This window comes from Artibeus jamaicensis, unplaced genomic scaffold (genome assembly GCF_021234435.1).
Source record: "Artibeus jamaicensis isolate MK-2021 breed Jamaican fruit bat unplaced genomic scaffold, CSHL_Jam_final contig_384, whole genome shotgun sequence".
Taxonomy (NCBI): domain Eukaryota; kingdom Metazoa; phylum Chordata; class Mammalia; order Chiroptera; family Phyllostomidae; genus Artibeus; species Artibeus jamaicensis.
The window spans coordinates 6,610,106-6,636,304 of NW_026521810.1; the positions used below are offsets into that span (position 1 = coordinate 6,610,106).

The 26,199-nt window shown below is 44.2% G+C and overlaps 1 protein-coding gene across 3 annotated transcripts in view; it reads right to left on the reverse strand.

The window, feature by feature from the left end:
* UXS1 (UDP-glucuronate decarboxylase 1) overlaps nt 1-26,199 on the reverse strand; it is a 126,509-nt gene that overhangs the window by 99,361 nt on the left and 949 nt on the right. The window lies entirely within an intron of this gene.

Sequence of the window (26,199 nt, forward strand, 5' to 3'; positions counted from 1 at the left end):
ACTTTCATTTAGAATGGAAGGACAGATAAGGTGCTTCTCAGATAAGACCAAATTCAAGGAGTTCATCATCACCAAGCCCTTATTATATGAAATGTTAAAGGGACTTATCTAAGAAAAAGAAGTTAAAGAAACATGAACAGTGAAAGGACAACAAACTCACAGTTATTAACAACCACACCTAAAACGAAAGCAAACTAAAAGGACAGCTAGATCAGGAGTGAAAACATAGAAATGAAGTTCTCAAGGAGGGTTAGCAACAGGGGAGTGGAAGGAGGAGATGGGGGGAGAAGGTACAGAAAACAAGTAGCATAGACAGTAGATAGAAAATAGATGGGGGGCGAGAATAGTTTGGGAAATATAGAACCTAAAGGACTTGAGACACATGGACATAAACTAAAGGGGGGTAATGGTGGGGTTGGGGGGGCAGGGTGGAGGGGAATGAAGGGGGGGAATAGAACAACTGTAACAGCATAATCAATTCAAAAAAATAAATTAATTAAAAAAAATCAAAAAAAAATAAAAATAAAAAAATAAAATAAATCAGTATTATATTTATTATTCATCAAAAAAGCAGTGACTGTTTACATGTGTGGACCATATAATTTTCTTTTGAGTTTTATCCTCAGGCCATACGAGTAACTACAGGAAAGTTACCTTCGAAAATCACGGCCTTATTTATAATTAAAGAAAAAAGACAGTGAAATAAACCAAAATATCTGACAATTGGGAAGCTGCTATCTAAATTATGATATGACCATTCAATGAAATCAGAAAGCCGTTAAATATGACTATGAAGCTATGTTGTAACATGAGAATGTAGTTATAAGAGTTCCAGAGGGGAAAAGTATATGCAGTATGACTTTGCTACTAAAAAATACACAGAAATAGACTTTTAAACCCTTGCTAAAATCCTCTTCTAAGTCTCTTCCTAGACAACTTGTGAACAGGTCTGTCAATCCTTGACTCAGAAGCAAGTGATGCCACCACCGAAACAAAGCCCCAAGATCGGTGACCAGCCAGGAGTGGCCAAAACCATGGGTATTTTCTTTACTGTGTATATCTCAAATAAACATATTGTCTTATTCTGGCTTGTCAAAATACACAAGGGAGCAGTCCCTCTCTTTCCATGTTATGGAATGGTGCATGAGAGGAATTAGCCATTCCATAAGGTGCCTTCTGGGTAAGTGCCTTCTGACAACCTATTCAAATTAGTCTGTCATTTTCAGTTATTCAGTTTTTCCTTTTTAACCTTTTCTTGAGTCCACTTAAATTGTCTATTTTGGAGACATTTCTCAATGCTTCTACCATCACTTAGACCACTTCAGGAATTGAAGTCTGCCTCCGCTCCTGGACACCTTTTCCTTCCTAGAAGTAAAGATACCAGGGTCTCCCAAGTCCTCCCCCAACTCCAACTGGCCCTGCTGAAGCATCTCTCCCTTGGTAAGTGGAATGGGGCCCGGGGACCAGCCCCAGGAATGAAGCCCAGAGCCACTGCTGCACCAGCCTTTATAAACAGGTAACAAGGGGTAGAAGACAACATCCAATTCTATTCCTGCAGCTCAGACCTCTTCAGTTGGCCCCTGGCACTTGGAAATGTACCCTCCTCCCAGCAACCTGCTCTTTCCAGTTTACCCCAAAGCTTCCTGAGCCTTTTGTCCTCACCACAAAGCAACCCTCCACAGCAGCCCCTTCTAGGAAGCCCCCCTCTCGAGCCTCTCCACCTTCCCTAAACCACTGACCACCTCCAACTCTGTCTTTAGCTCCCTTTAGCCCCCTTTACCACTGACCACCCCCCCCCCTTAGCTCTGTCTGCAGGTGGTCTCCTGTCTAGGCCAGAAATGCCCTCACATGTCACCTGAGCACTCAAGCTCCCTCACTGTTCCAGAGGACACTGGAGCCCCTCTATGTTGCCACTTCTTTTTTAATTGGCAGTTTATAGATGGTGGTCTTGCTGCAAGATCAGGTGTTTCCTTATTCATATTTGCAACATCAAGCACATGAGGGCCAGGCACCAAAATCGTGTAAATAGAGGTCAAGAAATGTTTTCACCTTCTTCCTTTTACCCGTTGCTTAGTACTTTTCATCTTCAGAAGTATGGTTACCAATTAATCTTCAAGATGTTTTTAGGTCAAGTGCTTTGGCTTCCTTTTAAACTCAAAAGCTCCCCCTGCATTGTTTTGGCGAGTAAAAGGACTCAGCACCCAGCACAGACAAGGCAGGAAAAGACACTCACTACTGCACACTCATTTCAAAGCAGAGACACAAGTAATTTCCCACAACTAGGAGCCATCATCCTGTGTTTTGTGTAAATTAGCCTGGAATGTTGCAGGTTAAACATTATCTAAAATTAACGTTGCTTTTAAAATTGTGCAATGCGCCTCACAGTGTCTCAAAATGAATTGCTAATAGATGTACTCGGTAAATACTGGAACTAAATTTAATCTACTATGTATAATACAAGCACTAAATATTAAGAAAAGTATAAGAAAAAAGATCAGCATTATCAACAAAGGGCTTAAAACCAAATTCGCTTACACAGCTTTCAAGATAACTTGAACTGCAAACTGAGGCTCACTGGTTCTACATTTCTCATTATGTCTGTATGTAGACTTCATGCTATGCTGGGAAACCTAGATCAAGAAAATCTATTACATAGAAATTTTCATGTAGGGCAAGAAAATGACTTGTTTTAAAGGTATGATTAAAAATGAGTGTCCTTTTCCAATAAAGAACAAATTAAAGGGCTAACTCAATACTTTTGTCTGTATTAGTCTTAGTTTCTTAAATATTAATTAGCTACTACTTGAGGCAAATCCTTTGAGAACACAACTCCTCTCAGACTGAAGTCCATGGGTCTCAGTGGATTCACAGATGAGTCTCAGCAGTGGAGAGCTGGGCGGGCGAGGAGAGGATCCTTGAAAGTCCAGGCAAAGCCCTAGTCTGTAACCTTCAAAAATCCTCCGAAGACTACCAACACTTCAAACAGATGAAGACCCACCAATTTGTAGCCCATAACTGCTTGGAATTTTAGGAGGCATATTAGTTTTAGAATGGGGATTGAGTTCTCCTATAACACTAGGCAACAAAGAAACTATACTCCTACTGCCCTATTTTAAGTACTGTTATTTATAGTACTAGGTCAGACAAACCATTTTTATTTCCCATATGTACAATTGAAGTGGCTACAATATGCTTTAGCATGTTTTTATTGGGCATTCTGATCTCCACTTTCACCTGGAAAGCACACGCACTTTTACCCTAAGCACAGGAAGAAGTGTGAATTAAGGAAACCACGCCCCTGCCTCTCCATATGAGCACACACTTACCACCACAGTCCATAAGGCATGTCTACAGGAAAGCATGCCAGGGGCTCACCATCTTGGTATAAAGATGTTAGAGCCTGACCACGCGAACCATGGAGGACTTGAGACTTGTTGTCTTTTTTCAAGTTTACTAAAATCCTTCGTCACTCATCCACCAGCCAGCCAGCCAATAAAGTTGGATGCACAGAGGCTGCCTACAGATGCACAGAGGGGTGTGATCCTGTGCACAGAACTTCATACATCAGGTATGTAATGTGCATGTGGTGTACAGGGAGGACCCCAAGAGCAGTGGGCCAGCAAAGAGTGGTCCCAAAGGAGGCGAGGCCTAGGTGGCAAGAAACAATAGGGGTTCACCTGGACCTACAGGGAAGAAACAGCTTGAGCCACATGCAGGAAAAGGTGGAACACTGGCCACCAGTAGGACAGTCAGGGACTTGCCCAGATCACAGAGACTCGGTCCTTCAGGACGGTCAGAGAGAGAAATGACACACTCCCACAGCAGGAACAGAGGGCAGTCACTAACGTAAGTGCGGGTCTCTTTTAAAAAATGGAAACATTTATTTATTGAGTCACTGCTTGGAGCCAAGCTACCTGTGACATCTTACAGCAAAGGCTCCCAATTCACAATGCCCTGTAGCAATGACAAGAATGGGCTCAGGGTGGAGCAATGGGGGTCTGCACTCCCCAGTCTCAAATGATAAAAATCCAGGCTTCCCAGAGCCTGAGAGGCCATATGTGGTCTTCGCACCTCCTCACTCAAAGAATCTCAGAAAACGGGCCAAGGCATCCGTATTTTTTCAGTGTCCCAGGTGACTGACCCAGAAGAATCTGGTGACCAGTCACAGCTGACAGACCTAGGTAGGCCCAGGAGGAATGGAAAATCACCAGGTAGGAAAACTGTACTGTGGGAAACTGCAGCCTGGGAAACTGCCTGCCGACCCTCCCAGGACAAACAGATGCCCGGCTGAGATTGGGGTCTGGGGTCGGCCTATCCAGAACAAAAAGATGCAGCTTTAACCTGAGCCTGACTAGATGTATCCAGAACAATGGTCAGCAGAAACAGCACCCAGCAACCAGCTCTAGTCAATCAGACTCTGACACCCCAATCAGTTACCTTTTGTGGGGTTTTGCGCTTAAAAACTGTGCCCTAAGAACAACTGAGTGAGTCTTAACCTCCCTTGGTCAGCTCCACTTTCTCCACTTTCCCCCATAAGTCCCAACCTCCCTTGGTTGGCTCCACTTTTCCTCCTATTCCCCACGAATAAACCCTGCTCCTTAGCTCGCTGCATCTGTCTGGTTTCTTGAGCTACTCCAACCTAACAATGGCCACACCCTGACCTGTTACCACCTCTCTGTTCTTCCAGTCTAGGCTCAAGCCACTCTAGTACCATGTAATTTCTCCAATTTGCCAAGCCTGTCTCTGCTTCAGGGCCTCTGCCCTTCTCCCAAATGCCTCCTCACTGCCCCCTTCTCTCAGTCCATTCAGGTCTCAATGCAAAAGTTACCCCATCAAAGAGCTCTTTTGACCGATCCATCATAATAAACCCACCACCACCATCACCCTCTCTGCCTCCCTACCCACACTTAATCTACTTTCTTTTTCTTCACAGCACTTATCACCAGCTAACATATCTATAGATCAACTCATCTATGAATCTGTATTTATTGTCTGATCCCCTCCAACACAATGTGGGCTCCAAATGGCAAAGATTTTCTGTTTTGTTCAATGCCATTATCTATGGCACTGATACACATGCATGTAATATGTACTCATTAAATATTTGATGAAAGAAAAGAAAAGGACAAAAAGAAAGACGCTCCCGAATGACTGGGAATTGCTGCTCTAGGACAGAGAGTCAGCAGGCATTTCCTACAAAGGAACAGATAGTAAATACTTGAGGCTTTGCAGGCCGTGTGATGCCTGAAGTAGCCCCTCAACCCCGCCACTGCGGAGCATGCCCAGATAATTCAGAAACACGTGGCTGTGCTCCCACAACTTACTCAAGGACACTGAAATTTGAATTTCATGTTATGAAATAGGGGTTGTTGTTGTTTTTGCTTTTCTTCAACTATTCAAAAATTGTCACAATTATTTTAGCTCCAGGGTGGGCTGGATTTGGCCAGGGTCAGTATCTCCCTGCTCAGAGATACCAGAATGACTGGGTGCAATCCTCTTGTTCTTGACAGAAATGCAGCCACTAGCCACCTATATGTGATGCATACCAGGGAAATAAACCTAGTCCTGGGGAGCAGAGGAGGAGGCAGGTCTAAACTCTGAGGATGGGCAGGGACATCTACTGGGCTCTGAAGAAAATGCTCTTCGAAGGAAAGAGTGGGGGAGGGGAGGGCAAGGCCAGGAGAGAGGCCCTGGGGAGGAGCTGGAGAGGAGAGACCGACCAGGAGCCTGCAGGGTCAAGTTGGGTGAAGAAGGTTTTCTTACCATCTCCCCAGGGGATTCTGTTAATAAGTCATATGTGAGTAACACTATTTTGCCTTTTGTAGAATTCTAAGACACCTAGTTAATGGACACCAGCAAGCGTTCCAAGGGTGATAACCGGCAGCCTGTATTTCAACACAACAGGAAGAAGGGGCAAATGGGCAAAGGAGAAGCTGGGTTGACATCAAGAATGCAGAGTACAGAACTGGCAGGTCCTGGAGATGGGTGGTGTATCAGGGTGAGATGAGAGGGTGGGGTGGTGACATGGATAATGTCGGGAGGTAAGAACTCCAGAGATGGAGGATGGCTGAGGAAGAAATAATGGACTGCGAAAAGCGTGACCTGGGTTCAAGGCGTCCTATAGTGATGCAGGTGAAAGATGTCTAACAGGCTAGTAGACACAGAGGCCTGGGAAAGCCAGCACTAGCCAGAGGTGCAGGGAGGGGACCACGGAGGCTGGCATGATGAAGGTCCATCAACACAGGGCGCTGACGACTACGTCCAGTTGGGTAGAGGCCACAGCCCTGGGGGAATCTCATGACCAGGCCCAGGCACGGGTCCAGGAAGTGCAGCAATGCCAGTCTTTCCACGTGGTCCTCTCACCCTCACTGTTTCTAATCACAAGGCCGTGTGATTACCTCCACTTCATGGCCAAAGACGGTAGCCATGAGGAATAGCATGTGACTTGCTCAGGGTCACCCAGGCCAACATTTGCAAATGTGAGGCCTAATTTCAAGGCCTGTGTGACCTCACTAGGGCTCCAAAGTCATCACCATCTCCAAAGAAAAAAAGCATCTTGGTTGGTTTTGTTTTCTTTTTTTCAAATTTGTCCTGTAAAGCAATTCCCTCCCCTCAGACTCCCAGTGTGTGATGTGTGTTCGAACTCAAACTAAGCAACATTAACCTCACGAAACCCTTGGGGAAGGAGCAGCAACAAAAAACCTATTTGAATACTGAAGATGCTCTCCATTTCAGAAGAGTAAACAGCAAATCCCACCTTCCACTCACTCAGGTCAAGAACACTTTCACTTAGAAAAGTGTTCAAAATAGAAACCCTGAACAAACACAGGGCCCCTTGAAAGGTCCAGTAACACTAAAGTGTGACGTTGCTACACTCATTCTGCTGTGACTGTTTATTGTTCCTCTCCAGATTGTCTGAGTGTCTTAAATAAAACAAAATGCTTTGTGTAAGCTATGACTAGAGTGTCTGCCAAATGCTCACAGCAAACTATACAGTGTCACTGAGTTTTTACACAAAAGGCAGACCCTACATGCTGGTACTTTATGAACCTGTCTGAAAACTCTTCAACATGCCTCCCATGAAGAGATGGGGTCTCTGTGACCTCCTTGAATCTGGAGGACTTGTGACTGTCACCATAGGAGAGAGCAGAAGTGACATTCTGTGACCTTTGGAGCTGATCAAAAACAGCAGGCGCCTCTACCTCGTTGTCACCAGGACACTGACTCTTGGAACCCTGGGCTGCTGTGGATGTCCGACCACCTCGAGGCTGGATAGGTGACCTGCAAGCACTCCAGGAGCCAGTCCTGGCCCAGCCCATCCTCAGGAGCCAGACTTGCCATGAAGAAGCCACCTGGAGTGAATCCTCCAGGCCCACCTGTTTTGAGACTTCCCAACTGAAGGCCTAGACATCACAAAACAGAAAGCAGCCACCCTCACTTCAAATTCCTGACCAAAGAACCCATAAGCATTATAAAATGCTTGCTGTTTTATATTACCAAGTTTTGAAGTAGTTGGTTAAACACCAAGACTTAACCAAAACCAAACACTGTCAAGTATACCCTTACCCCTTTAATGCACTGATGGTCAGATGTTCCGGTGGCAATCCCTCAAATCAACCCAGGATACAGGGCCAGATTCCTCCCCACCCGGTGTGGTCCCTACAAAGTGCACGTGCACCCTCCTCCCATCAAAGGCACAGCTGTGCCACCTGGGTAAAAAGGATGGGTCAAGTTCCTGGGGAAATCCTACCACCCCAACCACCCAAGGCTACCTGCCTCCACCTGGACAAAACATTCAACACCCCTAGGAAAGATGCACCCTTGCTTACCTCCAATGAACACTGACAATTCTAGAACTGTAACAGCAAGCACTTGACTCCCCTGGATAAACTTTTAGGAAGTACAACTGAAAAGGTTTTCAAAGTAGATAAGAATATACACTATTCTAATAGCAAGAAAAGCATTATTCTAATAATAAGAAAAGCACTATGAGCTGTCTAAGTGGATTAAAAAGGTCAAATTAGAAGGTATTATTGTTTCAATATATTCAAATAAGAAAGGGAGAATTACAGGAGGAGGAAGCTCTGGTCTCCAATTCCCATTATAGGAATGAGGTGCTAAAGGGCAGGCAGTGCGATCCACCAACGAGTAGCTGGCACTGAAGGAGAATCCCTGCCTGCTCCCCAACCTGAAGAAGCCGAGCCAGGCAGGTCTGTGCTTGTCCTGAGTGGTGATGCACGATGAGAAGTGTCCCGGAGAAACAGGTGACCTAGGGTGCCTGAGCAGGCTCCAGTAACACGGCACCAGCTCTCAAGTACCTCCCCACAACACCAGCCCTGCTCCGGGCCCTCCCCAAAGCCAGACCCCATGCATGAGCCCCAGAAGCAAACAGAGCCGTCCTCTCAACTCCCTGCCCCGCCATCCCCTGGCAGGTCTCGCACTTCAACTACAAAACTTTTAAGTGACTCACATGGTCCCATAGGCTTACCTAATAAAATCATACCAACATTCCCATGGGAAAATTTTCTGTCCCAAGACGTTCTTCTTTTTAAAAGGTGGTTAAAAATGCAAGGAACTGTGGAATTTGTAGATGACAACTAGTCCTTTTAAAAAAGTCTTTATATGTAAAAAATGTCAACATTAAGTGAGAAGGAACCTTAAAAGAATACATGTCATATAACAATCTTTTCTTTTTAAAACTGTGCATGTTTAAAACACATGCATGTGTACTTATTCACAGAAGAAAGTCTGAAAGACATGAGATGTAACCTTTCTATGTTGCTGTATTATTTTAACGTTAACAACTTGCAGGAAGAAAGTTGGACGTACAGTTTTGCGGTCCGTGAGGGTGCCCATTTTGCTCTGTGCAGTCCAGCAAGGTCAGCACCACAGCCTGCAGAGCACCAGACCTACTAAAGCCCCAAAACCAGTGAGTTGGAAAAGCCCAGAAGAATCCTCAACTATTCACTCAGCTACTATCTCAAAAACACCCACACTCTGTTTTCAAAGCCTGGGTAAGAGAAAACTCCCTTCCTCAGGGACCCCAGTAGGTAGGCAAGACAGAGGGTTGTTCTGACCACAGCTACGCAAAGCATGCCCTGGAGCAGTGGTGGCTGCAGCACCTGGGAACCTGTAGCATATGCAGATTCTCAGGCCCCACCAGGGCTCCTGCAAAATCTCAGGGGTGGGGCCCAGCCCTTGGGTTTGCAAAAGTGCTACAGGTGAGGCAGATTCACCTACCACCTAAGTGAGATGCTCTGCATACACAGCCCACCTTTGTTCTCCCATTTCCCAATCCTCCTAAAACATGCCACATTTTATTAAAACAATGTCAAAATGAGCCCTCTGCACAATACCTCTAGTAAGGCACCATTGTGGACTTCCCCTTTCTCTCTGTGCTGCGCTCCCCTTCCTTCCCAGGCAGCTGGCAGACCATATTGATTCTTCCTTCAATGTGTCCCTTCAGCACCTGCCCTCCGTCCCCAGGCCAGCCCCTCGTCCAGGCTCTGGCCACTACACGACCCAACCGCCCCCACCACTGTCCTCCCATTTCTGCCATCTCCACGTGGCATTACTGCTTCCCCACTGATGATTTGTCCCAGAAGCTGCTATCCCAGTCATTTTCTTGATCAAGAGTTCCAATTTCTCCAAACTATCTTGATGGCCCACTCAAGTTATCAAAAAATCTTGTGTATGTACCCCACATATATGTGCATGAACCACTGTACTATGTTCATTATAAAACAAAGGCAGAAAATGTAAAAGGATGAGGTTAAACAATCTGTATATATATATATATATATATATATATATATATATATATATACATATGTAATTTGAAATTTCATCTTTGAATTTCTCTTTGATCCAGGGTTTTTTCCTTTTTAAGGAAATTTGCTAATTTCTAACTACTTGTGTTTGGTATTTTAAAACATTTTATGGCTTGCTTACTCACACATACATAAGTTCTGGAAGATATATAGATATGTAGATATATAGATATACAGATACATAGATATATCATCCCATAGGGTACCCTCTCCCCTACCACAACACCGCCCCACCTGCTTCTACTCCTCTATCACCTGCGGTAACCAGGCAGCACAGTTCTGAGCACACCCACCCCTCTCCAGCCTTCCCAACCCACTGAATGCCTTGGGGCTTCTTATATCCTATTTGTGCTTCCTGATTATGAAATAAACACCAGCTGATCATGGAGGGTCCCATCTCTAAATGGAAAGCATAGATGGCAATGCTGATATAAGCCTTGCTCAGTGCTGGGTCCCTATGAGATGAACTGGGCACATTTAGGAGCAGGGATTCCATGTTCCATGTGTTCTACACAGCAAAGCCCTGGCACCACCATGGTAGCCAATTTTCTCTCCTCCTAAGGGTGTCTAGTGCTCCCTCCCTCAGCTCTCCCAGGCACCAGGCACCAAGCCCAACGGGAGTGACTGCTCCATGTGCAGGAAAATCCCAGTGCTCCCCCACCCATGCTCCTACACAAGACATCCCGGGGACACTTCCTGCTGCTCCTTCAGCCTCATCTCCCACGACTCACTAACCCCATGGTCTTCCCTGCCTCCCAACACCGACCCCTTACCTGATGTCTGAGTACACCCCCCAGGCTCCACCTTCAAGCCCTGGCCCTGGCCCTCCCCTGTGCACAGAGGCCCTTCCCCTCCTTACCTCTCGCAGTCAGCTAGCTCCGTTCTGTCACCCGCATGGGCCTTGCTCTCCCTCAGATGCCCTGCCTGACCCTCAGTATCACTGCACAGCCTGCGCCCGCTTCTGTGTCCACCTGCTTCTGTCTCTCCACACCAAGAGCAGGATCCCTGTCCCACTTCACCTGCATCTACTCTGCAAGATAAAAACGGCCACAAAATGAAAACCGTAATAAAACTTCCCCACAACTGACCTTGGGAACCCAAGGTAATCTTTAAAATTTCAAAGGTAAAGCTTTAAAATTCTAAATACTGAGTTATATCCTTAGGGAGTTTCACTCTTACTCCAGAAAGCTGTAAGAACAACAGTCCGGAGGAAAAACACTCTCCCACGGAGGCCCTCAGCCAGGCAGAGCCTCTCACTGGACATGGAATGAAAACCATCTGGCACCGAGTCCCATGCAACCAGTTAGACGAATGAGGTAGATCTCTGCATTCAAAGACTGTCTCCATATATGAAGTAAAAAAGCAAACCACAGAACAATCAATGGTATAAAACTACTTATATTTTAAAAGAGCCAAAATATATAATACTTTCTAAACCCATAATGCAAAGGAAACTACAGCTGACCGTAGATGACTCACACCTACAGACTAGCAGCCACCAGCAACGGATGGGAAGGCGAACAGGGAAAGCAAGAAGGGGGAAGAGACAGGAGAGGGAGCTTCCAAACGCTGCCATACTGTTCAGATGTTGAAATTATGAATTACAACTAAGCCTCCAAAAGACATAAATATCAATACCCCTTGCACCTTATTATCCAAACTGAAAACTACCTTTAACCACCAAATACACTGGTTTCCAGGTTCTTCCACTCAACTCGGTACATACTCAGGGGTAACAATCCTATGGAAAGCAAGCTACCTGTGTGATCTACCTTATGTAAATAATGACTATGAGACTGTGTCTTGCAGCTGGAATTAAGAGACATTCTGTCCTCAAATCTTCCCCTGAGAAAGTCATGCCTATCTCCTCCCAGCAGGACACCAATGAGTTTATAAACAGGTTCCACTCAAAAATGTTCTCAAATTCTAATGCACAGTATTACTATTTAATAAGTAAACTTTCAAAAGGCTCTTAATCTGAAACACTGGACAAAAGGATCAAATTTGGAGCCAAAGAGAGAGAAAAAATGCCAGCAAACTCTTGAGATCCAGCACACAAACATGCGCTTTTAGTCTTCAGGCTACTGTACGAGAGACAAACACGAGTGACAAGAGGAGCACTCTCCTTTCTCCCTTCCCCTCCTCTTCCCCTGCAATTTCACAAAGATCAAGAGATGCCAGTCTGATACAATAGAAAAAGTTGCTATATAAGTTCTTTTGTATTTTTTCACTTAAAGACATAGAGACTCAATCTAGGGAAATATGGTGATAGTCTGTCAAATAAATGAATGCATCTCCTGGTTTTCAAATGAAGAACAGAAACAAGAAAGGAAAAGAGGAACCAAATCCATTCCCAGACCCTCCCAGCACCCAGGAGGGCTGCTGCCCAGAGGGGTGATGAAACCAGGGACTTAACCACTGCAGCCTGGACCTCCCTGTGCACAGACACAAGGACCCCGACACCCGGTGTGAGCAGGAGGCAGAGGCAGTGTGCTTCCAGCCCCAACGCAGAGCAGGCCACCCGAACATTTGCTGCTGCCCAGTCAATGAATTGGCTGGGAACTGCCAATAGCCACAGCTCTGCTGCAAACACTCCCTTTTCAATGAACACCACAGACTCAGTTTGACAATGGTGGGTGAACCTATTTTTAGAATGCCTAAGGCAAAGCAAGCCAGGAAAAAAAGTTTAAAAACAAAAAAATAACCCTAGCTAAGAAGAAAAAGTAAATCCAGGCTCCTCACCACAACTTCCATTCTTTTTTGTTTTTTTTTAATTAATTTATTATTGACATTATTACAGATCTCCCAATTTCCCCCTGTGCCCGCCTCCACCCATCTCCGCCTGCCCCCTCCCCTCCAGCCGTCCCCACGCTGTTACCTCTGTGGTATTCATATCTGTTCTTTGGCTAATCCCTTCACCTTCTTTCATCCAATCCCCATCAGTCACCCTGCCTTTGACACCTGTCAATCAGTTCCCTGTATCCACGTCTCTGCTCCCGTTTTGTTTATCAGTTTATTCACCACAACTTCTAAATGGAGAGAGAAGCAAGCCATTGTGTAACCAAACTCGGAATGTGAAGATAGGACATAAAAGGTAAAGTTATATTACCTTTCTTTGGAAAGTAGAACACCATGATTAAAAACAAGATGAGAAAAAATGTGTACATGGAAGGACTCATGCAAAAAGCAAAGGAAAAACTTTTTAAAAACAGAATACAACTTTGGGGCTAATTTTGCAGCATGCTGTTGAAAAGCATTCTGTTCATAATATATTTGCTATTGGATCTCTATTTAGAATGCTAAAAAGAAACTTCATAGAAATGAATTTCACAAAAAAAAATGTACCAAACCTATCTGGAAGAAATTACAAAACATGACTGACAGTCAAAAGGAAAGATCTCACTAAATGAAGAGATGTCACTATTTCTGTATGGGAAGGCATTTTAATGAGCTACAATTATGAGGATTGTGATTTTATCTTCTTTGCACTTCACTATCTAGTTTTTTCATATTGAACACATTTTTCCTATTTCTAATTATGTTATAATTTTTAACTGGGAGCTTTAAAAATCTTAACAATGTTTTAGGTCCACCTTTTCATTTCATGTTTAAAGAGGCAGAGTGGGAAACATGGTGTGGGAGGGATCCAGAAAGGCCATCTCCAAACTGCAGTGCCCACTAGCGTGGAAAGTATGCTTACCTAAGGCCAAGAGACCCATCCAGGGCATGCCACGTAAGTGACCAGGGCAGTGGGTGCACTGGCGGCCTGGCCATCCACAGAGACAGAACCACGTGCAATGGCTGGCTATTGCACACGTCAGGTCTGGAAAATGTCAGCCTCCTATCCACAGCTTTTATCAAGGATGGCAGACTCCAGGAGAGAGCAAGGACACAGGGCATGTGGGGTGTGAAAGTGAGACGGCAGGTGCAGAGAGGGTATGCACAAGAGAGGGAAGCGAGGAAACAAGTGAGGGGGAAGGGTGAGTAGAGTGCGGGATGTGTGTGCATAAGGAGGGGAGGAGAGAGAAAGAGGGGGAAAGGGGAGGAGATCGAAGTGGGAGGTATAGGAGCAGGTGGGGGAGCAAGAGAGGAATCAAACGGAGGGTACAGTGTTCCTGCAAAGCGGGTGTGAGAGCAAGAGAAAGTGAGGGAAAGGAAGTGAATGGGAAGGAGGAGGAAGAAGGGGACAGGGGTATGGGTTACAGGTAAGATGGCGTATGAGAAGGAACAGGTGAGAGTGTGAGAAGGGGAAAGGTGATTGTCAGTGGGCAAGGGCAAGGGAGTTGGGAATGGGAGGGACTGGTGCCTTGGGAGGCCTCTGGGGGAGCCTGGATAGTCAGCTACGGGAAGGGTGTTGCGGGGAGAGCAGCAAGGTAGGACCTGGCCTGTGAGCCAGGCAGGTATGCAGGTACCTATGACAGGTACAGGTATTGTAACAGGTACAGGTGCAAAACACTCCAACCTGGAAAAACAGGGCCCTGCAGACTCAACACCCTGGCCTAGACAGGACTGCTGGGCCTGAAGCATGAGTCTTCCAACCACTCAATCTGGGGTACTGAGGCTGTAGAATCTTCAAGACAGACAAGCTCACCTGGGTGCACCAAGTAGCCACATCAGAGTCATCTGACATGTCAACTGAATCCCAATGTAGAACCTGCGTGTTTTGTTTTCTGAAAATATAATAAAAATGTCCAAGCACTGGCTGGTGTAGCTCAGTAGATTGAGCACGGGCCTGCAAACCAAAAGATCGCTGTTTGATTCCCAGTCAGGGCACATGCCTGGGTTGCAGGCCAGTCCCTAGCAGGGGCCAGTTTCCAGCAGGGGACACACAAGAGGCAACCACACATTGATATTTCTCTCCCTCTCTCCTTCCCTTCCCTTCTGAAGATAAAAAGTATAAAAAATTTTGGAAAAAATATGTCCAAATATACTAAGAATAAAATCCCCAAATCTCACCACACTAAAAAAATGTTTTGCCCTGGCTGGGTGATTCAGCTGACTGGAGTGTCATCCCAGGCTCTTAAAAGGTTGTGGATTTGATTTCCAGTCAAGGCATATACCTAGGCTGCGGTTCAATTCCCCATCTGGGAGCATACAGGAACAAAGCAATCAATGTTTTTCTTTCTCTCTCCCTCTCTAAAACCAATGAACACATCCTTGGGTGAGGATTAAAAATATAAAATGTTTTTCATTTTCTAGGAAATTCAGACTCATTCTAAAAAACACTATATGGTCTACGGCCATACCACCCTGAACACGCCCGATCTCATCTGAAAAAGACTATATGAAGGGGTTCAAATATTTTGTTGTTGCTTTACTTCACTTATTTACTTTGGCTACAGCAATAAAAAGCTAAATCAAGAAGTAAAAAAAAAAAAAACTGCCCTGGCTGGTGTGGTTCAGTGGATTGAGTGTCGGCCTGAAAACCAGAAGGTCACCAGTTCGATTCCCAGTCAGAGCACATGCCTGGGTTGCGGGCCAGGTCCCCAGTAGGGGGCACGTGAAAGGCAACCACACACTGATGTTTCCCTCCCTCCCTCCCTTTCCCTCTATCTAAAAATAAATGAATAAAATCTTTCAGAAAAAAAGAAACTGATGAATTAACTTGATATTTAGTACTTGCTCTTCTAAATGAAGGGGAGATAAAAAAAGACCTTGGCCAATCCTCTGAGAAGCATGCACTTCCACTGCCCTTCCTGCCTGACAACAGTCCCTCCACTGCAGGTTACTTTTATGACACTCACACCTGGAAACATCTTTTTTCCCTGGGGGCTTGTCAACTGAAGCTGTCACCTATTTAAAGAAATTCTTTTAATTCCTCATAGCATTTTTTTTTAAGTATTACAACCTGCAAGGTATGAGAGCATCGTATTTTTACTTTATAAGTGAAAAAATGGAACAGCAAAGTTAGATGACTTATCTAGTTATTCTCAGCAAACGTTTATTCATCTCAGTGAATAAAGTTTACATCAGGTCAGTCTTGAAGTTCTGCCTTTAAGGACCCAAAGAATCCTGCTCCTTGCACCGTGTCACCTCCAGGCCTATTGTCATGATGGCACCTCTGCCTTCACCTCCATTGTCCAAACCCAACCCAACCTCTGAATGCCAACTCCCAGGCCTGAGGGCCTCCCCATTCCTTCACAGTCCCTGGTCTTATTTCTCTCATTGAATATTTTGATCAGTTTCTTTTAAAACTACATGGGGAAATAGGAAACCTGTTAAAGATTAAAATTTCCAAGTCCTAAAATCTGTTTCTAGTCTCCAAACACTTCTGACACCAAATGTGTGGGCTTTTCCACACCAACAGCCAATCTCTCCAACTCTCTAGACACCAACTGAGTATTCCACAATTCAATCCAGTTCTGACACTCGCAGCCTGGAGTTAGCATCACACTATAGGTTAAGGGCTCAGTCCTACAAGACTGCCCCCATTTCAGACTCCAACCACAAGTCTCAGGGACTCCTATGCTTCTGACAAATGAGCTATACATCAGGGATTTCTACCACTCCCTCCTTGGGCTCAACAATTTGCTAGGAAAACGGTTTCATTAAAATACCATTTTACTGGAAAGGTTACAACTCAGGAACAGCCAAATGGAAGAGATGCATAGGGCAACATACGGGGACGGGGCTGTCTCAAGGGACTGTCTCAAGGGCACCATGTGGGGAAGGAACTATCTCAAGGGCTGTCCCATGCCCTTGAGACAGCACAGGAACTAGCACCAAGAAGCCAAGTTAAGAGCAGGAGGTCAGACGAAACTCAGGATAAGCTGACAGCAAAAATGTCACCAGCCCTCCGATCCCTACTCAAAATCACAGAGGTAGCTGATTTCGTCCCCTTCTAACTGCCTGCCCAAACTACTGACCCACAGGTGCAGATGATCAGGGCGTGACAGCTGTCCCACCTTCCCAGGGTGGCGGTAATGAGCTGTCGGCCATCTTGCCCCCCCAGCTCAGGCACCAAGGTACTTACAGGGCAACGGGGCTGGGAAAGGAAGTCACCCAGGCCTGAAACAGAAAATTCCGAAAGCCCGTTTTCAAAAAGCCTGCCTTTTCGTACAAGCCCACTTTGTCCCCAGCTTATAAAAGCAGCCAACCAGAGCCAGCCCCCGAGTCAGTTCAGAGGAACATCCTTTCCTCTGTGCTGCCGCCCTTGTGCTCAAGCATAAGCTTCATAAAATCTGTCTGAAAATTTCTCAGGGGTTTCCCCTTGATCTCTATCTTGGGGAACCCAAGAACCCTAATGCCAGTAACACCCTCTCCAGGTGCACCACCCTCACAGCACCTCTACATATTTACCAAGCAGGAAGCTCAACAAAAGCTCATCGTTCAAGAGTTTACAATGCTCAGCATCCGGCCCCCTCACACCCCATCCTCTTCCAGAGGTCCCTGGGTATGGCAGAAAGTGCCAACCCTCTTAAGCACAAGTTTGGTCTTTCTGGTGATCAGCCCCATCCTGAGGCTATCCAGGGGCCCGGCCCTAAGTCACTCCATTGGCATAAACTCAGGTATGACCAAAAAGGGACTCTTGTGAATTAACAAAGCTGTTCCCATCCCAAGTTTTAAAAATTCTGTGCCAGGAACAAGGGACAAAGACCAAAGATATTTTTCCTGTATACCACACCAGGCATGAGCAAATAGCTGCAATTTATTTCACAAAGGGCAATTAACATCCCCAATATATAAAGCACTCTTAAAATAAGGGTAAAAGGAGATGAAAAACTCAATTGAAAAAATGGGCAAAAATATGAACAGTACTCAGAAAAAAAACAAAATAACAGTCCTTAAATGTTTGGGAAAAAAGCTTAAGGACATTTAATAAAAGAAACACATATTAAAGCAAGGATACAGCATTTTTCAGATTGGTGAAAAGTCTGACATTTGTCAATTCAGTTTGCTGAGCATCAGAGAGGAAACAGCTGTTCTGCATTGCTGGTGGGAGCACCTGCACAAGCTCCCCACTGCAGCACTATCTGTAACAGCAAAATATTTCAAGGAACTCAAATGCCTTCCATGGGAGGCTGGTCAAATAAACTGCAGTGCACACAGGCACAGGAATATTACGCAGCTGTAGAACAGAGCAAAGGTGATCTCTATACGCTGATGTGGAGTGCTTTCCAGGAAACACTGAGAGAAGAAAAGGAAAAAAGAGGCCAACAGTCTAGATAGTATGCTACCTTGGGGGTAAAAAGGAAAAAAATTACATATGCACTATACACACAGACTAATGCCTATATTTGCTAAAAGAAACCGAGAACTGATTTTAAAACAGACCAACAAAAATAGTAACAGGGTGGAGAAGCTAGAGATTACAGTCTGACTGACTTTAATATAGATTAACTTTCGACACCTCATAGATATTGCAGGTTTGGCTCCAGACCACCAGAGTAAAATGAGTATCACAATTAAATGAGTTGTAATCTTTGCGGATGCCAGAGGGTCTTGTCTCCACTTTGTAAAAAACCAAACATCTGTGAAGCACAAGAAAGAGACGCCAATGAAACAACGTATGCCTATAAATGGCTGACACACTCTAACGATCAAAGAAAAAAGCAAATCCTGAAATTGAACACAAATAGAAAAAATGAACCTAACTGGTATATGGCATAGAAAAAAATTATTTCAAGCAGCTTTTGAACACAACACTTTAAACTGCACATCCTTAGTGGGACATATTCTAAGGACAAAAAAAAGTACAAAGAAATACCAAATTTTCTTCAGACTGTTATTGATTCAGTAATTCTGAAACTGTTTTGTCTATACGGTAGTGTAGAGTAAATGGGTCTTTATTGCTATTAGAAATACTATTGTCATTGTGAGGAAAAGGGAATAGGAACATAGGATGAGAAAAGGTAAGGAAGAAAGCTGTTAAGATTTAAATTGGGGGTATCAGCATAAAATCATGATTGGAGAAGGTATTTCCATTTCCTGGCTCTGTCACTGTAAGAGCTGGATGCTGTGGCCCCTCAACAGAGCAAAGGGCGCACCAATGCTCAGACCTGATCCTTACACAGCAGTCTGCACTGGACAGGAAGCGCGGCTTCTTAGACAAATGGCGGATTCTAGATTTGGGGCACGGAAAAAACAAGATGAGCCTGAAGCATATGGAGATCAAAAGAAGTCCTCAAAGACTAAGATTCCCAAATAATTTTTTAAAAAAGGAAGGCGGTATAAACTGATTGGTGGCCACTGAATTCTAATTCCTAGACCTGTGACTATGACCTTACTTGGAAAAAACGTCTCTGCAGGTGTAACTAATTACTAAAATTCTGCAGCACATCAAAAAAATATATTATTTGCAGATCTGACAAAACTATAGGTATATTCTGATTCATTCACACCATACAGCTATTATTATGTCAGCTGTTGTCTTTTTTTTATTGGGCAATTTAAGGAAAAAGAGATCAGAACCCCTGACTAGTTAGGTATCTGTTTTAAAAATTCTTGTGGCACATTGGTTGAAAATGACCATCTTAGATTATTAAGTTGGGCCCTAAATCCAGTGACAAGTGTCCTTAAAAGGGATGAAGGGGAGATGTGATGGAAGAAGAGGACACAATGTGACCCACAGGGGCAGAGACTGAAATGATGCACCCACAGCCAAAACACTGGGAGCCTCAGTGGAGCCTGGGGGAGGAGAACGGCCCTGTGATCACTTTGATTTCAGACGCCTGGCCCCCAGTGTTAGGGGCTAAGGGAAATAGTCTTAAGAAAACTAAGTTGTTTGTTCAACCTTAGCTGCTTGCTCAAGCTTGGGTGGGGGGACTGCACCCCCACCCCCGGGCAAATGTTCCAGGAAGTTAAGCAGATAGCTTCTTGGAACATCCGTTGGGGGGGGGGGAATTTTTACCCCTAGCATGAGCCCCTAGGCCAATGGCTAACCTGAGCACGAGCTGTTCGTGAGCCCTGCCAGCCAATCGTAAGCCCCTGAGCCAGTAGCTAACTGCCACCTTTTGCTTCTGGAAGTTCCTTGCTTGCTCACCTCTATAAGAACCCTAGCCTGTAAGCGTTTGGCGCGACTCTCATTTGCAGCCAGTTTGGCACTCGTGTGTCTCCGGAGGCACCCGAGAGTTCGCCCCTGCGCAGGTAAAACTTTGAAACTTTGGCCAATAAAACACCTCTGACTACCCAGCAGTCTCCGAGCCTTCCTGCTCACAAGGACGGGATGTAACACCCAGAACTGTGAGAGATTACTCCTTTAATGCCACTTAGTTTGTAGCATTAAACTAAGTTTGTGGCATTTTGTTACAACAGCCACATGAAACTAATACAGAGAGTGAAAGAAGAGGGAGGGCAAGTTATTCTTTTCTTTTCAGAACACCAGTCAACACAGAAGAATTTACAGATTTAGAAATTCATTTGAAATTCCCAATATAAAAACTCATCCAGGCAAGGGCTGTCCACGAACAGTAGACGCACGGGCCGGAAAACTACAGGTGCTCCTAAGGTCTCCAAGAATCACCCTCCGGGGCCTGCGTACTGGGGAAACACGCCTTTAAAATGGAGGGATGTGGTGGCCCTTCCAGGCCCTGACGTAATGCCGGTCAACAAGCATTACCATAAAAAATGTTTTAAGTGATTTTAATCATAAGAAAATAAATAAATCCAGAATGTGGGTTGTTTTGCAGTACAACTAGCCTGGGCTTTTTTTAAAAGGTAAATGCCATGAGAAACAAGAGAGATAGTCAAATGCAAACTTTGACTGGATCCTTAGAAACAAAAAAGCTATAAGATATATTTATAATACAACTGGGAAAAATTAGAATATAGACTATATTAGATGATATTTATGTTAATTTTTAGAGAATTAAAATGGTGATAAGATTATATAGAAGAATGCCTTCAGTTTTAGGAGGTTACATTCAAGTATTTAAAAGTGAAGTATTATTATGTCTGCAACTTTCAAACATTTCAACAAAAAAGAGTATAAAACAGTGAGAAAAACAAATGTGGAAAAAAGAAGTGGTAAATCTAGGCAGAGCACTGCTTGGGTGTTTGCTGAATAGCTCTTTCAACAGAAGTGGAAAATAGGTATGGAAATTCTTGAAATAAAACATTGAGGGTTCAAAACAATTTCCAGGTTGCCCCTCCCTGACCCCCAGAGAGGGAAGGGAGGACAATACCAGGCTCTGACATACGGGTCTGAGGAGGAGCCTGCATTTCCCCAGCTGAGTCTTATACTCGGGCCAGTCCTGTAGTTTGCTTGTTCTTCCCCGCCTTTCCCCTGAAGTCTGCTGGCATTGGGATGGTGTCTCACTCCCTGTGTCTCCTCCCTGGCAGCAGACCACTAAACATTTACTGAGTGAGTTTTGGAGGGACTGGTTAGATTGTAAAACTACTCCAATAAAAGTCCTAACTCAGAGAAGTTCGTTTGAAGTCTGCTATCATAAATGCAAAACTAATACACATAACATGCTTCTATATGGTTTTCAGGATTTAATTTCATGTCTCTTCTGAAACTGTCAGTGGAATAACACCAACATGTATAGAAGAATACCACAAATATAATGTCATTACAACCAAATCCATGATACACTAAAAATTAAATAAGTACTGCTAGATATCACAACTCTAGTTCGAAAGATGTTAAAATAAAAAGATAATGACTCCTGGCCTCCACTAAAATGTCAGAAAATAAACTTTGTTTTTGTTCTTGTTGTTCAAGGTACACACCTACATCGACAGGAAAAAGAGGATGAAAAGAAGATGCTGACAGCAGAAGAATTAAGAAAACAAGAGGCCAGCAGTGGGAAAGACCAAGTTATACCTTAGAACAGCGATGTCCAACCAGTGTGCTGCAAGAATTTTTAAAACATGCAATACCTGACTATTTAGTCAGGGCACTGACCTCTCTTCCCTCAGATTATCAAATCAAAAAATGACAACAGCCAACACAACAATAGCCTGCTGGTGTGAACAAATCAAGACATACCTATTTTTGTCAGATTGGCAAAAAATATATTTTTTGGTGTACCGCAGAATTTTGGTAATTAGTTCATATGTGCCATGAGATGAAAAAGACTGAAAATTGCTGCCTTAGAAAGGTTGAGAATGATCACACCTGGTACACTTGGACATGGGGTGACAGGTACAGCTAAGACAGAGAGTCTGACTTTCAAATCTATCTAAACAGCCCTCTGACTGCCAGCTCCCCTCCCTGCTTTGGTAGAAGATGGGCGGTTCCATCTCCAGAAAAGGCAGAATAGGGGTCTCATACTGGGAGGGAGCCCCAAATCCAACTGAAATGATAATCAAGGTACTTCTGCCCACTCCCCACTGGGGGCTCCCAAACTGCAGGCAGTCAGGCCTCCCTTTTCATCAGGAGCAGGGAAGAGTCTTGTCACAATACCTCAGAGGACAGTCCCGTGGTAGTGAGGTTGTGAAGCTCCACCAGAAAGTGTCATGGCTTACAGCTCAGGGATCCCCATCCGCCCAAATCCCCAAGTTCACCAGAAAGCTGAGAAGGGTCTCAAACAAGAAAGGGAGAAGCAACCTGGGGGAAGAAACTCTTCAATGAGAAGAAAACTGAACAAACAAAACTAACATGAAGAGAACTCAACCATGAAAAAATGACCATATTTTTTAAATTCAGAAATAAAAAATAAGTCTTAAAAGTAAAAAGTAATAGCAAAAACAAATTTTTCAAAATCACTAGAAAAGTTAGAATACAAAGATAAGAAAATTTCCTAAAAGCAGAGCAAAACTTTAGAAAGGGGAAAAATTGGAAATTAAAGGACTAGACCAGGCAATTATAATGAGCATAATAATATCCCAGGAAGAAAAAAATGTAGGGAAGGAAATAACCAAAGAGTAATTCAAGAAAACTTCTAGAGCTTATGAATTCAAGTTTCTGGATTGCAAAGGCTCAAAGTATCCCACACCCAGGCAGAGCACGAGGCGGGTTATCAGCACAGGCTTTGCTGAACTGTGGCACCAACCAACTCTTAAGAGGCTTAGAACAGCAAACATGTATTCTTCAGGGTCATTTCACTCTAAGGGACTGGGCGGGGAGGGGACTCTGCACCCTGAGCAATGCCATCTAGAACACTGTAGAAACCTACCTTCTTAACTAGCCTCTGGGCCCAGAAGTGAAACAGACAGCCCCTCAGCCCCAAGGCACGGTGATTACATGAGGCCACCAAACGCCAGGAGTGAGGAAAGGCACGGGGCAGAGAGCTGGAAATGTGTGGTGAATGTGAACACTATAGCAAAAAGACCCTGCAATCTTGAAGAAAAAAATGCAAATCACACAGAAAGGGGCTGACCTGAAACTCCTCAGCAACACTAGAAGCAAGAAAGGAACAAAACGATGCCTGAGACATTCTGAGGGAACCCTTTTCAAGAATTCTACATTATTAATCTATGAACTAAATGTCAAGACAGGAAAGATACTCATGAACATAGTCTCCAAATGCTCCTCCAGTGCACGATTATGTGAAATAAGAAAGAGGAAATGAGGAGACGGGACATGAGTGATGGGCAGAGCCGGTCTGAAGGCTGGGGCCTTTCTTCAGGAAGAAGCCCTGACACTTCTGCGCCTCCTACAAGAAGACACAGGCAACCAACAGTGTTTGGAGTTGAGTCAGTAACAGTACCTCAAAAGCAAAGTAAATTTTTTAAAAGCTAATTATTAGCTTCAAGGAAAGCAAAAATATACAACATGGCTCACTATGAATGGCATTTAGTCATACACATGAATGCTAAATGTTGATCTCCCCAAAATTCCACAATACCTATGGGGGAGGGGTAATGAGCATGGGTGCACAGGAAAGAGAATAAACAATCACCATCCAAAAAAGAAAGACACTAGGTAACAAATAACTACAAATGAAAATTTAAGAGGCAGATCATTCTATGGCATAAAGACAAATACCAAAATAATCAGCAAGAAGAAATCAAGTGCTTACTTCAGGGGAGGAGAAAACAGCAGCAGGGGACACTGTTTTGCCTAACAACTCTTGCAAAGGCTATTTGACTTTTTAAACTATAACTATGTACATGTTAAAAAATACTAAGGATAATTGGAGCTGAGTCTCTGTCAAGCAAGCCACTTGGTAGGTGGGCCAGGTTTTCAAACAATCAGACCTCAGAGCTCCTCGAATGACCTAATAGAACATGTAGGACACAATCCCTGTCCTGAGGATTGATAATTTTATTGAAAAGAAAACATATGCATGGAAAAGAGCTCACATACAATGCAAGTAGACACATGCTGAACACCCTAAGAAGACTTATGTGGTAGTAAGAAGGGAGCCCAGGCCCCAGGAGGCATAAAATACTGAGGAAGAGGAGGCAAAAGACAGAAGAGGGCAAGAGAGAAAAACTAGAACCTGAGAGAGGAACAGGGAGAGCATTTCCAGAAAGGGAACTGGCCAACAGTGACAGTGTGTGTAATTCAGGAGTATGGACAGTTTTTTGTCAACACAGGTAAGATTATACTCATAGTGGAGAAGGCAAGATTATTAATAAGGAAAAATAGACACTAAAAATCATAGAAATCATTGCTAACCTACATTTTCAGTATCCTTGGACACTACCAGGAAACCTATAACATATTTCCTGCAAAGCGTTTCAGATTTACCATCCCTTCTCATTAGTAACACTGCCTCTGCCCTAGCCTTTAACACCTCAAACTAAAACCGCCCACTTCACAAGCTGGCACAGGCCTCTCCCAGGCCTGCCTGCTGTCTGGTGAGGCAGCCTCACGGCTATACTTCATTTTTACATTCCAAAGACACTGCCCTTCTTTGCAGTCCCAGAACACTCCCTGCTCTTGGCTGCCACAGGGCTTCTGGCACATGCTGTTTCTTCTATAACACATCCCCTCCTCTACCTCCCTATTAATTCCTAAATATCCTTCGATTCTCAGCTCAAGCCTAAGTTCCACATGGAAACAAATGTCCTTGGTTGCTCTGAGAAGCCTCTACCATAAACTCTTATGCATCCTTTCCTTCTATCAGTTTATAATTTAACCCTCATTTGGGTGATAGCTACTTAATGGCCGTCGCACCTTGTAGACCAGTCCTTCTCAAAGTGGGTCCCACAGCACCAGATTCCCAGGTAAAGCCATTAGAAATGCAAATTTGTCAAGCCACACCCTAGATGAGGGGTGTCAAACTCATTTTCATGGGGTGGGGGGGCACATCAGCCTTGTGGTTGCCTTCAAATGTAAATGTAATTTCAACTCCTTAACAGTTAAGGAGTAGTTACATTTATACAGTCCTATAATTATTTCGGCCCTTTGAAGGCAATCACATGGCTGATGTGGCCCCCAGTGAAAACGAGTTTGACATCCCTGCCCTAGACCTAATGAATCAGAAACCTGAGGTAGGAGGCAGCAACCTAAGTTCTGCAAACCCTCCAGGTGAGTTTGAGACCCACTGCCCTAGACTCCATAACTGCAAAGCCTAAATGGTTTGCACTCTGTGGTGTCCCCTGATGCCAAGCGCAGCAGTAAGGAGTTGGTAGGATTTCCTGGTTGAATGAATGGTGAATACCTTTCCATATCTCTCCTGGATCCCCTCCCTACCTTATTAATTCTAAACTCCTCTGTCTAACTTTACAAGCCCCCACAATCAACAGAAACGTGCTGCAGACCTAATCTCTAGGTCCCACCTCCCCAGCCTTTCCAGGTTCAAAACTTGGGTCTCCATAGCTCTTCATCTGTGTGATAGTCCATAAATTTTCCTAATTTCTCTTGGCTTTAATTTCCTCAACTCTAAAATAGGAATAATTAGTACCTACTTTCTAGGACAGTTCAGATAATCAAATGTGACAATGAAAGAGGCTCATGCCTGCACATACACAGTAAGCACTAAGCAAATTTTGGTAATATTATTATTGTCAATAATAATAATTATGCAACTTTAAGTGGTCTTTCCCCTTGGGTCTTAGCTTTCTTACGTAAAACTGACCACACACACTTCCTCCCTCCAAAACTACTCACATCTAACATCCTCCCACAACATGAAACCTGGCCTAGCAACCAGAAGCCCTACTAGAGCTTTCTCAACTCCACCTCCTGGAACAGCTGGGCTCCAGTAAACAGGCTGGATCTTAATCACACATCTTCCTAGTGGTGCTCAACCTAAGTCACTTTTCAGAGTCTCCTCTCACCTCAGAATCAGAGCTTAATAACTTGACAGCTTAAGCAGCTGGTTTCATTTCACTGTGTGTCCGGTGCCTAGGACTCAAACAGAGCTCACTGAGGTCTATTTCTGGTCCAATTTTGGTACTTGGCAAAGGATTAATAGCAATAATTAAAATATACTCCCATCGAATAGATCTTAAATTTAAAGTAATAATAATAATGACAACAACAACGGCTTCTGCCTCTAAGACACTGAGTCCAACACCTGCCCTTTCTCGG